Here is a 12,556-nt window from a genome sequence, read left to right as displayed (position 1 = left end):
AGCCAATAAGTGCACACGCGGTGACGGGTCAAGACTACATTTCCCGCGATTCAATGACCCGTAGTTGCATGTGCACTTACCGGCAAGCATTGGAATCACATCGAATCGCTAGAAATCAAGTTCTCCTGCGCATGAGTTGACAGATTAAGACTATGTTTCCCGCGAACCAATGCAGCCAGCCTGAAAGTGCACATGAGTCGAATCACAACATCATTTTAATGCACGATTCAAAGCAGCCAGTTGGCTCCGGGAACAGTGAAGGATCGGGGAATGACATTGCAAGTTAGGAGATCATTAATATGAATAGTGTAAAGAAATCTAAGCGATTTTGATGGGAAACTGAATGGGACGAAGCGCTCCGGGATACTACCCCGCGTGAAGGGCGCTTTATAAATGCAAGTTGTTGTTGACTCTGGTGAATGTACGATTTGGGAGATTATATGATTTATAAAATTAAAACATGTGCAAGTTTTACTATATTTATATTTATAATATTTATACGAGTTTTACTGCATTGTCCATGCAGTTGGATTGTGTTCTTGTTCTTTCCTTGCTTTCATCAGTAAGAAAGTTGTAAATTAACTCCATATCACCAAAAAATCTGACCACTGATCAGGTAGATGGTCAGAAGTTGGTTGTGATTGTTCTGAGATGACAATTTGGGGAGTATAGATAATATTAATATTAATCCCTGCATTTGATACAGCGCCTTATCACGATTTTGAGACGTCTCAAAGCGCTTCACAGAATATACTGTAAAGTGAATTGACTATATATTTTATGGGCAAAATGCGGCAGCCAATTACAACAGCTGTGTCCCACAAATAGTCATGGATTGAGTGACCATTTTTTTTAAAAAAGGGCTTATTAGCCCCGGAAAATCACATTTACATTTTCCAATCGACTTAACAACTGGATTTGTACTTATTGCTTGGTAAACAGAGGTGTGTGGAGTAAGGAAACTTACCAAGTGTTTTGCCATGCCCAGGAAACAAATTGGGAGGCGAGTTCTCTAACTGTTAAGGCTACAGGACTCCACTTAAATGTGTTTTGGGTTGAGAGGAAATTTGAAAAGGACAGTTCCAGGCTGTATCTTGGTCGCAGTTTGCAATTCCGTCTTATTCTCCATTGGTTGGTAAAAGTACAGACCCTGCACCTTTGCACTTAAATCGAAATTTTCAGTAAAAGCACAATTTGACTAGCGACGAATCACTTTTGGAGTGCTTCAAATGGGAGTGGATTATACCCTCAGCACTGCCGTTTTTTTCACCTCGATGAATTAATTGAAAATTGAAAAAAGAAACGGACCTTGAAAAGGCTGGTTTTTCTCCAGTAAAACTTCTCTGTCAAACTCACCTGAACGTGGTTTGGATCACTTAACTTTTTATAAATTATCCAATTTCAGTGATCTGTTAATATTGCTTAAATTGTACTGCACAACATTGCCTCTCAGTGGGAAGTTCAATTGCTGTTCTGTGAATCCAAAAATGCAGCATACTATGTATTGCTAACCCGTATTACAATTGATGGGAGGAAATTGTGTTATAACAACCCCTTGAGGAAACTTTGCATATCATTAGGTTTTCAAGAAGAGTACATTATTGCCCCTGCATAACCTTAGCTCTCTGCAGAATTGTGTTTTATTGTCAAAAGCCGAAGTCTGTAGTCCTCAGCTGAAACGAGTGTGTCAGAGCACAAGTAAATCTAATAATCCCTGCAGTTGATCTAGCGCCTTATCATGTTGTTGAGACATCTCAAAGCGCTTCATGGAATATATTGTAAAATCGATTGACTGTATTTTAGAATTAAAATGATAGAAAATCTGCATCTGTATCAGTTAGGTGATGCCAGTCTTGAATATTAAAAGCCGGTTAAGTAGTTGGGAAGGGGAGTTCCACTATACAGAATATATAGGATGAAGTTCCACTATACAGAATAATAATAAGTTAGAATAGGTTTCAGTGCATTTATTCTTGGTATCAACAGTCTGCATACAGAGATTAAAAAGAGTAGGCAGGATTTTGCATTTAAAGCTTGAGAGAATTTTTTTGAGAGGATATCAGTAAAATTATACAAAGGGTTATGGTGGTTTGAGGCCAGAGGTGAGAGAAGGATCATTTGTATGACAGCAAGCGCTTTATTGGATTCTTACAGGAGTGTGAAAGAGTTGCTAAGAGACCTTCCCCAGATAGGGAAGCAGCACTTGAGTCTTAGATGTTATTAGTAAGAATCCTTACATTTGATACAGTGTCTTTTATGTTAGGAGGACATCTCAAAGAGCCTCACAACACTTCACTGCAAGATAGAGTGATTGTGTATTCTGTAAGCTAAATGTGAGCATTATAGAGAATGGAGAGCATCTGACTTGAACGAGTTTCTCGGAAGCAGCTCTAGTCATGGAGGAGATTCCATTTTGAGATAAAAGATCAAAAATGTCAACAGGTAAAGATGGACCAATGTCTTGTTTACACCAGTGGCAGTGAAGGTGCTTCTTTGCTTCCAGCAATCAAGCTGTGTATTTGGTTATTTTTGTCTCTTCCATATATTGTCAGTGTGGGAGGGAGGGTAGTTTTTGACTCGACCAATTGTGGAGCTTTGCTGCACATGGAGCAAAAACCTGAAAGGTGTTTTGAGAATCTTGTTAATGCGATGAACCATTAAAAGGCCTTGGAATGTCCTCTTTTGGACCTTACAACAAGAAGCAGGTGCAGTATTAGACTGCAGCGTTGCATTGTACGGCAGCTGTGGTCTCCAGAGTGTGCTTTCCATGTAATTCGTGTTGGTTCAACCCTGATGTGCATTGACCGTTTCCTAATGAAGCTCCAAACCTGTTCTCACACAGCCTCCCAGTTAACTAACTAACACAGCTGTGCATTAGGCAAGTTGGCTTGATAAACTTTTCATTATAAACTGATCAAACTGTAATCTCGGGAGTGGGGGTGAAATCACATGCCATCTACTTGCAAACGCATACACAGAGTAATTTTGAAATAATTTTTTTCCAGGATTTACCAATTTCCTACAGGGGGAGGGAAGCAAAATTGCCAGTGAGGAGAGCTTCGTAGAGGTTAGAGAGGGAAGCTCCCCCTTCCCTTAATCGTTGCACTATTCAATACGGATGCAAGCCATAAACAGATCTAGAACTTTTGCAACATTCTGCATGCACATGTGATTTTTTTTTGTGTGGCATAATTTTGAGTTGCAGGCTTGACAGCAGCGGTTTAAAGAGGGACCTTTTCACTGTCCGTTTAAAAGAATATTTGATTTTTAAAAGATACATGAATAGCTTTCCATCATTTCAGCATTATTTTGAATAGTTTGGTTTGAACAGCGAGTGCTGATGGCCTCATCGGGGGACCTGGCTTGAATGAATTCTTGAGCCACTGAACCAGGCAGCGTAACCGAGTTGAATTTACATACACCATTAAAATGACCCAGTTGCTGAAACACCCTTGGCTAATGACTGTATCTGCTGATGTTAATTCAGCTCCCTCTGGCTCAATAACTACTTGGCTTTAGCCACTATCTGATCTAAACTTTCTTTCTGAAAATTCCTTTTTTGTGAACTGTGCATCATGCGAGCAATGCTTATTTTGCATGGGTTCAGCTAAAATTACCAATCATGAATCCTGCCTTGACAATCAATACAAAATTGGGAAAAGAAAGCAGTGACCTCATGCTGATATTGTGAGAGAGATTGGAGACTCATTTAATAAACCTGGCATTTCAGTATAACAAACTGTTGTAGAAATATTTTTTTTTGGCAACTGTGTGTCTGACACATGCAGAAATCCATCACCGTGCTTAAGAGCATCCAAACCGAGCTGAGATTTCCATGCATCACCACCTACACATGGAAATCCTAGAGATAGATTGTTGGAATGGAATACGCACTCTCTCTCTGAAAGGACGCATCATGCTTTCCTAATTCCCGAAAGTATTAGGTGCAGATTTCCAAGAGCCCTGAGTGTGAGTTGGGGTAACTGCTGGAGTTTAACCAGAAATATTGTCAGGAGGTAGTCACACTGTTACTGTTATCCACCTGCACACAAATGCAATTTCACCACATGGACGGGCAGAATGCTGGTGCATTGACAGAAACAAACCTCATGGGTGGTCAACTAATCTAGTTGAATTTTTTGAGGAGGCCACTGAGGAGGTGGATAAGAGAGTGTCTATGGATGTCGTTTATATGGACTTTCAGAAGACATTTGATAAGGTTCCACACAAAAGATTATGAGCGAAAATGGAAGAGAATGGAATCGGACATGGCTTGGTAATTGATTGGGAGGCAGGAAACAGAGAGTAGGGATAAAGGGAACGTTCTCTGATTGGCGGGAAGTTACAAGTTGGGTCCCCCAGGGGTCTGTACTGGGACCTCAGCTATTCACCATATATATAAATGACTTGGATGGAGGAACTTATATCCAAATTTGCAGACAACACTAACATAGGAGGCTCAAATTGGGATTAGGAAGTTACAAAGGGATTTAGACAGATTAAGTGAGTGGGCAAAGCTGTGGCAGATGGAGTTCAATGTAGGGAAGTGTGAGGTCATCACGCCCGATGTGAAAGGCGCTCTATAAATGGAATCTTGTTGTTGTTGTCATCCACTATGGACTGAAAAAAGATAAAGCAGTATATTTTCTTAATGAGGAGAAATTAAAACTGTGGGAGGAGCAAAGAGATTTGGGTAGCCATATCCACAAATCATTAACAATTAGTTCCCAGGTACAAAAATGAATCAAAAAGGCGAGTCGAATGTTGGTCTTTATCTCAAGGGGTCTGTAATATAAAGGGGAAGAAATGATGTTTCAGCTGTATCGGGCGTTATAACGTCAGACTTCATCTGGAGATTGCGTTCAAATTTGGGCACCACACCTCAGGAAAGATATATTGGCCCTGTAGGGGTTGCTGCGCAGGCTCACCAGAATGTTATCAGGTCTAAAAGGGTGAAGTTACAAGGAAAGGCTGAGTAAACTTGGATTGTATTCTCTTGAGTTTAGAAGGTTGAGGAGCGATTTGATTAAGGTATTTAAGATGATTAAAGGATTTGATAGGGTAGATACAGAGAAGCTATTTCCTCTGGTGGGAGAATCCAAAACAAGGGTGAATAGTCTTAACATGAAAACCAGGCTATTAAGAATGAAATCAGGAAGCATTTTTTCACTCCAAGAGTGGTAGAAATCGGAATTCTCTCCCCCAAAAGGCCGTGGATGCTGGATCCATCCACACCTTCAAGAGTAAGGTTGATAGATGTTTAGTAGGTCAAGGATATGGGGAGAAAGTGGGAATTTGGAATTGAAAGAATTAATTGAGGTACAGGAGGGCCTCCTGCCGTTCCTATGTTCCCATGTCATGTCTACTCTTCTCTGTTTCGGTGCTAAAACTATTAGCATTCAGCCTCTTGCTAGGCAGACACTTAATTGCATGCCTCTTTGCTGCCCCCCTGCGGGTCCACTGAATTGGCAATGTGTGCTTTCTTAAGAAGGTGTTTATTGACAGTGTGGATAAATCTACTGGAGTGATATCTGTACTTTTGTCCATCTTTATTTATTTATTGGATTTGACAGCCATTGATGGTGTGCAGTTTGGCAGATCCATTCTGGCACTCTGATCTCTGATTGCCCTCTCCTCTTACTGGTCAATGCAGTGTCAAGTCTCCAGTGGGATGTGTGGAAGAGAGCTGAAATGAAGAAGAAAGTTTGCCAACCTTGTGAGGTTGTCTTCATTCTTTGAATGAAGACATCCTTCATACACTGCACACCCACTCTACATTCGCTTGTATCAGCGGAAGGTAATGTCAAAGCTTGTCTGTTATGTGATGAACGTTACATTTATGTTGAGTCTGATGACATGCTGTCCTTGTATAATATTATGTTATTGACCTTCTGTTCATTGTTGGGCTCAAAATTGTTGTGTTTAAAAAAAGCAATTCTGTCAATGTATCAGCCTGCACCAAAATGTATTCAAACTTCAAGAGACGGAAAGTCAGAAAGAATCCAGTAGCTGGCAGCTCAATGTTTTGTACTGAGATAGAATCTTATATCATTCAGTTTATATTTCTGCATCTGTTCTGTGCTATTGAAAAAATGTGTGAAGCGATCTGGTTTACAAATCGTGTAGCAACCACAAACAGATTCATTTATCCGTCGCTGGCTTAACGTGACTCGAGTGACAGCAGAGTAACAAATGAGGAGGCGATTTTGTGTAGGAATCTTGCAAGGGCATCTGAAAGATTCATGACAGTCGAGAAAACAACTGAGGGGAAGGAGAAAGCATGCAAGAGGGAAAAGTGGTGTTCTGGCGAGTATCTTAAGAGACGAGAAGGCGCGTGCAGTTGAGAAGGAAAGGAGAATTATCTGGAGATCTGCTGATTGAGAAGCCTAGAACATTTTACAGCACAGAAAGGGGTCATACCCCCCCATTGTGGCTGTCATGGTGCCAATTATCTTCACTTGTTGAATAAATACCTTTTTAATATTATTTTCTTAAGTAATTTAGCAAACACATAATTTGTTCCAATTTAGCAAAGATATTGACAAATAAGTCTTAAAACATCTTTGAAATTCACTCTGCTTTGACTAATATTTAATGGTGGGTAAAGCACAGAAGAGAGGAAATGGGATTTGCATTGTTTCCTGGTTCACTCATTCTCTTTTACAAGAATCCCCAGAAGAATGCTTGAGTGAAAAATATTAGGTCAAACTCCACCAATGATGGCCCAAGTCAGAGAAAGATAAGTGAGAAAGACATACCCCCGACTGCCTATACTGATTAACTTGGTGTTTTCAATTCTTTGCCAATTACTTCAATGTCTTTTACCTGCAGGTTCTTGCCCTTTGATGTCTCCTATCACTGTGCAGCATGGAAATTGAAGAGACTGTCGAAGTATTGGAAACTCTGAATAAAAAAAATCAATTGTACATCATCTCCAAGATACAATCCCAGATACTGTCCTTTAGGGCCTAAGTAAATTCCTCCTCGAACATCCAATTCAAAATGAATTAAATGCTGTTGAGCTACAGATTACTGATATTATTGAAGGGGAAGTTAAAATATGCCAAAGGGTTGAGTGGCTTACATACTTCTTGATGTCCTGATTTGAATTATTTTCCATACCGCATTATTCCAGAATGAAGCTTGTTCTATTTATAGCACACGTATTGAGATATTTTTTATGATGGTCTGCAGAAAACCTTTTATGTGTTTCATGTAAATGGCGTTGCAACAGAGAATTGATGGCACTGCAGAAAGTAACTACAGTTTATTTTTCTATAGACAAATAGGAATCGTTGTCACCCATGGGAGAATATCAATTAGCCTAGGCATCCTGTACCTTCAAGAAATTTCCACTGCTATGTGGCTTGGATACCTTTGTGTGTCAGCCTGGCCCAGTTGATAGCGCTCTTGCCTCTGAGTCACAAGCCAACAATTCCTCCCCCCCCATAAAAAGTTGCTCTTTCACTCCATGACGTGGAGTCCTGTAGCTCAGTGGTTAGAGCACTCGCTTTGCAAGCGAGAGACCTGAGTTCAATTCCAGGCAGAGGGCGAAACCTTTGGCAAGTTTCCTTACTCCACACAGAGCCTAATAATAATCCCTCCAAAACCAAAAACAATAATAAATTGGTCATTTTCAATCTACGACTGTTTGTGGGACATTGCTGTGCGCAATTGGCTGGCGCCTTCGCCCGCAAATATACAGTCAATTCACTTTACAGTGTCTTCTGTGAAGCGCTTTCGGACGTCCTCCCGACGTGAAAAGCGCTATATCAAATGCAAGGATTATTATTATGACTGTTTGTGTACTTTGCTGTACGAAAATTGGCTACAGCGTTCACCCACAAAACCCACAGTCATTTGCACTTTTAATAATAGTAATAATCCTTGCATTTGATATAGCGCTTTATCATGTAATTGAGATGACTCAAAGCGTATCACAGGATATACTGTAAAGTGAATTGACTGTATATTTTGTGGTCAAAACACGTTTACATTTTATCTTATGAAGTGCTTTTGGACATCCTACTGACGTGAAAGGTGCTATGCTAAATGCAAGGATTTATTTTATTTGTTTAAATCCCCATTCAGTTACTTTCTCAGAATAACTATTTTTAAAAACTTTATGTGAACCTTGTGTTAGCATTGGGAAAGGTTAACCGATATCAACATCCCAGGTCCTGCTTATGTGCAGTTACGTCCTCGTGACAACCATTCTCTATTTTCAAACAAATGCATTGAGTTTAATTAATACCAAATAAATAAATAATGATAGTATTAATAGTTTGATTCCCGGGCAGGGCATAATATTGGACATGTTTCCTTACTCCATACGCCTCTGTTTACCTAGCAGTAAGTAGGAACCCGGTTGTTATTTGATTGGCGGATCGCTTTACTGGAGGTAATAATCCAGTATAAATAATAATACTGTAATTTGGTCACTCAATCCACAACTGTTTATAGGGCACTGCTGTTGCAATTGGCTGCTGCGTTTCGCCCACAAAATATACAGTCAATTCATTTTATAGTGTATTCTGTGAAGCACTTTGAGACCTTGAAGACGTGATAAGGTGCTATATCAAATGCAAGGGTTATTATCATTTCAGTTTATGTAATAGTTTATAGTTTTCAAATAATAAATCTGAAAATAGGATCTGAAGCAAGCCTCGTTTGTGGCGTAAAACTGACTGCATTTACTGTCCATTAATTGGAGAATGAGAAATTGCTGGAATTGAAATTCAAGTGACCTGGAACTGTCGCAGTGCTTATCAGTGGCCTTTTCACAGCAGTGCTCGAGATTTAAGTTAGCTATCATTTAACAACTTACGAACCTCAGCGACTCCCATTTTCTCAGTGGGATTGTGAGTGATTTCGACAGAATCATAGGGAAAAGGTGAAGGTTAATGTCGAGTTGTTCGCATTTGTAATGCTTTGTGTACTTGAAAAAGCAGCTTATTTTTCTTACCATTTCCTTGGCTAGGTTATTGTTGAGGAGTGAATGAAATCCTGACGGTGCCAGTGGATCTGTTTTTGATCATCTGAATTTGTCTCAAGTATTTTCATATGGCGTATTGTCTCAAATAAAACGTGTGTGCAGATAGTCGAGATATTCCTTCATAGACATACATCACCACTTTTAGTGTCATGTCAGATGTGCCGTGCTTGTTTTCTAAGAGAAGAAAAATCCCCGGCGCAGAGGAGAGATGGTAAAGTAGGATGTAATCATTGATCTCTGATGTAGGGGCAGTTAATGTGTGCTAAGACTCATTTTTGCCAATTACTATATGTGTTGTGAGTGTGGGTTCGGCATTTTCGAACATAGAAGACCTCCCCATGTTTCTGGGTTGTTCGTTTGAACTGGCATTTGAGAACTTACTATTGGGGTTTCTCAACAAAAGGAGATCACAGGTGGTTTGGATGAAGAAGGCTTTTTTCATTTATCTTCTTCCAATTATAGTATCAAGATGATTCTTAAAAAAAAATTATGTATCCTTAATTACCCTTCATTTTTGTTTGGCCAGCCGCGTGTCTGATATGTGGGAACCCATCACCATGCTTAAGAGGATCAAAACCAGACTAAGAAGGTCCACCTTTGTATGTCACCTACACATGAAAATTCCTCAGTGCCAAGAATGGGCTCTCTCTCTCTCTCTCTTTGCAAGGATATACTTCTGTTTACTGAACACCGAGATTATTAGGCGCAACGTGACAAGAGCAAGGCTCAGAGACATTCGGGCAAACTTCCCACTGCTTTTCCAGCTATTACCACCGTACCTTTAAAAAGATTTAAATATCTTTCATGGTAACTAGATTACTCTTCTCTGCAAAGAAATTCTTTCTGGTAACAAGAAGAAAAGTCGCTGGGAACACTCAGCAGGTCAGACGCGGCGGCGAGAGCAGTGATCAGATGAGTGCTAAATTTCACAGAGGTATCTGTGATCGTGTGTGGGTTGAAAGCAGGAAGGGTGGAATTTAAGACGGAATCCATATGGAAATAGTTGCAGTTTAAGACAGTTACAGAGGAAAGAGATGTGGCTGTGAAAACGGGAAAGAGATAGCAAAGATGGAGAGCAGGGCAAAAGGGAAGAACGAAAGTCACGTCGAAGAGAAGAGCAAAACTTCTTCAGGGTAGGCATTCCTAGAAGAGAAGTGGCAGTGAATCAAATATAAACAAAACACAAAATGCTGCAGATGCTGGAAATCTGAAAACAAAAACGGAAGTCGCTGGGAACACTCAGCAGGTCAGGCTTACTTTCTGGTGTCTGCCCGAAACTTGCCCTTCAGAAACACTTACTTTGCACCCACTTAACCTATCCCACATATGTGAATTGACCTATGCAGCCCAATGCTTGGCATATTCTTATAATAATAATCCTTGCATTTGATATAGCACTTTATCTCGTCGTTGAGACGTCTCAAAGCGCTTCACAGAATTTACTGTTAAGTCAATTGACTATATTTTGTGGGGAAAATGCAGCAACAAATTACGCACAGCAATGTCCCACAAACCGTTTTTTAATTTTTATTTATAGCTGTAAGCATTCTCCTAGGAGCATAGGGATGTATAGGATTGGAAAAGACTATTGGGTCCATCTGACCAGTTACAAAGTGGCATCTTTTCTCAATTGAATGATAAAGGTACTCTGCCTCTTTAAAAAAAAAATGCTAACTAGTTGACAGCTTTTAAAACCAAAAGTTTTGTCCCCATTATTGACCATTTCTGTCATTGTCATTTTTTTGTTGTTGTATAATAAATGTTAGCATTTGAATTCATAACCATTTTTTTTTGGCCGACAATCCTGTTGTTTTTTATTTTTCAATACATTTGTCACAGGTAATGTGGTTGAGAAGACGGATGACACTTTTCATGAGTGTTGTCAGATTAAATAGTTTAGCTGTTCCGTTCGTCAAATGCCTTAACAAAGCATTTGTGGGGTTTACCTCTGTACGTCCTCTAGGAATGGAAATAAATGCAGTCGTGGCTGAGAATTATTTCAGCCTTTTTCCTTCTTGTCTGTTAGATATTTTAATTTACAGATTCCTGCAGAAATTGTGCCTACTTAAGATGTCAAATGATTAGTGAGCAAAATCATTTCAGGTATTAGAAATGTAAATTTAATTGGTTATAAAATTTGGCTTCATTTCAGAGCTAGCTTAAGCTTGCCTAGTTATTTTACTTGTGCTCTTTTTTGCCTTCAGCACATTTAATGGAGCTGAAGTGAGAGAATAGGCACTATAACTACATTTTATAGCAGCTCCTTAAACTAGCAGAATTTATTTGTAGTTTTACAGTCGTGAGCTGAAAAACCCACTACGTTTAAGTGCTTATCGGAAGAACGTCAAATGATTTATAAAATGTTTTGTTGTCTGGGAATACAATGCATTTAAAGCCCTTGGAGTTTTCAATAACTAAGAGGTTGTTACCATAGAAATGGGTCATCGTCTAATTGGCCATACAATGAACGTTTGCAAAATGGTAATACAAGTCAATATATAGAAGGTTGATGAATGCTTCTGAGCTGAAGATTCATTTTTCAAAAAACATCTTGTGTAAATTTTAAAGCATTTTCACCCTTTGTTACCAATTTATAATTTGGTAAGTGGATTGTAACACTGGTAGCCTGGCTCAGTTGTCAGACCTCTCGCCTCGGAGTCAGAAGTTTGTGGGTTCAAGCCCCACTTTGTAAATAAACACTTTGAGATATCTGACATGAACGGCGCTGGGTGAAATGCAAGGATTGTTATTACAATAAATTGTCATTTTGCTTTTCATAATTTATTTCTTTTTCTCTCTCCATTCTTATCTCTCCCTTCCATTTTTTTTCTCTTTTTCTCAGATTTTTCTCTTTGTGTTTTCGATCCCACTGCTGTGACTCTCTTTTCAAAAAAAAACCCAATGCCGGATGATTGCAAAGTTATTTGATTCTCAGCATAGGTAGGAGCTAAAGGAATCTCCCAGGCTTATCACTCAGGAGCTGCATGGTATTTGATTTGTTTTGTATAGAAAAAGTTATTCCAGTTATGCTTCTGTAGTCGCTGGGTGAATTGATACCCAACATTACCACATTGCAGCTTATCGTACTCACAAATATGGACTCTGCTATGGTGGAGATACGGTTTACCCCACTATATAGCTTAGAGCGTTCTGCCTAGTATGAATTGGATATGTAAGCACATTTTCTAAGGAAGCAACAGATGTCAGTTATATCACCCCTTTAAGACAACTGGATTCTAGTCCTACAAGACAAGATTGAGCATGGCGACATCAATGGTTGAGCCAGCAGTACATTAAGACAATTTTTCTCGCTTTAGTGTGTTTTCCTCCCTCCTCCTTTTGTTGGGAAGTGTATGTTTGGCACAGATAAGTACTTGGACACTAATGCTGAGGCATTTCTTTGGCCAGAATCTGCATGGTCTATTTCTTTAGCCTTTTATTTCTATGCTGCCACCATTTAAGTGTAACCATGCGATACTGACTAAACTAATGTTTCACAACCATGGAGCCATCCCGTAGCAAGGACTGCCTATTATTTATTTAGATGTTGAAAAATTGTGT

General features: G+C 39.4%; 1 protein-coding gene across 1 annotated transcript in view; it reads left to right on the top strand.

The window, feature by feature from the left end:
* LOC103186809 (centrosomal protein of 128 kDa) overlaps positions 1 to 12,556 on the top strand; it is a 167,194-nt gene that overhangs the window by 53,903 nt on the left and 100,735 nt on the right.

The sequence above is a fragment of the Callorhinchus milii genome, unplaced genomic scaffold (genome assembly GCF_018977255.1).
Source record: "Callorhinchus milii isolate IMCB2004 unplaced genomic scaffold, IMCB_Cmil_1.0 Scaffold9, whole genome shotgun sequence".
Lineage (NCBI taxonomy): Eukaryota > Metazoa > Chordata > Chondrichthyes > Chimaeriformes > Callorhinchidae > Callorhinchus > Callorhinchus milii.
Note: the sequence above shows the minus strand (reverse complement) of the source record. Positions and strands in the feature narration are given on the sequence as shown.